This window comes from Opisthorchis viverrini (assembly GCF_000715545.1).
Source record: "Opisthorchis viverrini unplaced genomic scaffold opera_v5_609, whole genome shotgun sequence".
NCBI classification, from domain to species: domain Eukaryota; kingdom Metazoa; phylum Platyhelminthes; class Trematoda; order Opisthorchiida; family Opisthorchiidae; genus Opisthorchis; species Opisthorchis viverrini.
The window spans coordinates 43390-45756 of NW_008752275.1; the positions used below are offsets into that span (position 1 = coordinate 43390).

The window sequence follows — 2367 nt, forward strand, 5'->3', positions numbered from 1 at the left end:
TATATATATATATATATATATATCCCCCAACTGCAGGTTAACTGATAAGTGCAATGATTAGTTAGTAAAACTGATGTTGGAGTTTTGATCGGTGGTAATGGCATTGCGCATATCCTCTTGGTCAGCTGAAATGCGGAGTAGGTTCACATTTCAGCATTGATTTATATCAATTTCAGTAAGACTTTTCCACTAACGGCCGGTTTCCGCTTTCTCGGGCACATCGGGTAAGCCCAAAAATATTCAGATAATCTGATTGGACAGTTTTCGGCCCAATGAGGAACAAGTTCTGTCAAGAAAATTCACACCGATATGTCGAACATCACATCAAGAGTGAAACAAGGATAATTCTTGTGCAGCATATTCAGTTCATGAATGTTGCACATGACAGTGTCATCTAACATACTGTTTGGACTCCTCTTAGCAGCAAATCAATTGGCAAATGAGTGCATTTTCCCGAGTTTTTCCTTACCCGCTTTTTGGGTAGCCTGGGATGTTTTCATCCACTTTCATCATGTGTTTGTGTTTTGATGCGCGCTGTTATAATGACGGTCCCCATCTTCCATGGAAAAAGCTTTGCAAAGATAATAAAAGGTCCTCAATTATCACACTTTGGCTAGTAAGTTTGCAATTTTTCCGAATGTTGAGGATTTTACCGTTACGCCCAACGAACACAATCATCGTGTTCTTCATTTCAATTTACGTCCAGTGCAGAGTTCTATCCATATTTTAGTAGTATAACGCTTCGTTTGAGTTAACTAAGGTAAAACAGATGCATTACAGCCACATGTGGTGGGCCAAAAAGGCATCGGTGTTTAGCCGCATGTGGTGGATCAAAAATGTCAACGAACGATCACTCTGGACTGCGGAAAGAGAAATCTCTTACGTAGATCATGAAACTGGAGTATTAGGTGATATTATCCTTAGCTTTCTTCTGAATAATACTTGAGGAGTGAGGACTTTTGACAACCATAACCTCATGGGGTGTACTCCACATCACATTTATAGGAGCATTTTGTCCAAGGAGCAGCCCACGAAAGCATTCTCGCAATTAGATATTTTCGCTTCCCTAACCAGCGAACTCGAAATAAATTCTGACCAACACAATCGCAACAGAATATCGGATGACGTTTTGATAAATTATCCTGTGAAGTTCAACCTATTCCACCTAATTAATACCATGCACTTCAAGGGTGCTGTGCATGCGCCTAAATAGGGCTTTTAAAATGCGTTCTGAGCCTCGTTGCCCCTTCAAATATTCGCCACCTACCTCTAAATTCCTTTGAAAGCTGACCAAGTTTGTGCTGAAAATCCATAGTCTTTTTCGTGTGCCACCACTCACAGCGTACCAAATAAAAGATTGCCGGTAATCTAGACTTTGGCTATGGAGCCATCAAGTTAAAGTTGAACCGTCTTGGTGTTCGAGGCCATTTAAAATGAGAAACATGTTTGGTCATTCGTGATTTACCATTGGATGTGTACTGGCACAGTCTTGTCTTGAACGGGAACCTGACACTCTTGTTTTCCCACTCACTTGTGGTGGTAATGTCTAGCCAAATATCATTCCTACCCACATTTAGTGCCATCGAACTGATCTACACGTGGCACTAGAGTCTGCTTCTAAAGTGAGCTGTTAGGCCTTATATAGGTATACCCGTTGGATTGAAACCTGTTCAAAGTTTCCCATTTTGTAGTTGCTGTACGGATGAAACTTTATGTGCCTGTATATCTAAAAAAATTCACTGGTATACATGTGAGATACCCTCACGGATAGCATATGACCCACAATTAACTAACTGGAAACAAGTAATGCACACCACAAAACTGAGTGGATTAGCCTGGAGAACCAATCGTAGTTCAATAAGTAGCTACTTTTCATCGGACGATTGCCTCATGGAGGTGATAATGAGTGAACAAAGTGCGAAAAACCTGTACCCGTAGTTTAAACAACACTATTTTAGACGAATCACGCGCTTTTGAGAGCAGGCGATTCATCAAATACATAAGGTAAAAAAAACTGATAAAGTTGTTGTTCAAAGTTGTTGAGCCGAGTAGGAGACACAGGTTAGTAGCAGCTCCTTTCTGCGCTTCAAAGCAAGGTGTAGGCTGAGGATGAGAATGCACAAGGAATGGTGGTTGTGCCAAAACATAGTTTGCCGCCGGAAACTGGGAAACAGAAGATATGAAGAATCACACCTCCAATGTCCTAATGTGAGCCATATCTTTCGGAAGGGAGAGCGTGGCATAGGCCCCCGTCAGCACTTGGTTACCTCGTATTCCTAGGAACCGAAAACGGAAGTGTTTCGAAATTATTGCGAATCAGGAATGTCGCCTACCTCGTGATTGGTGGATACTGTTGGAGGGAATCCA

At 41.6% G+C, this 2367-nt stretch overlaps 1 protein-coding gene across 1 annotated transcript in view; it reads right to left on the reverse strand.

Annotated features, from left to right (window-relative positions):
* Positions 1 to 2367, reverse strand: part of T265_15570 (hypothetical protein) — a gene marked incomplete at both ends in the record, with an annotated part of 6636 nt that overhangs the window by 3419 nt on the left and 850 nt on the right. The window lies entirely within an intron of this gene.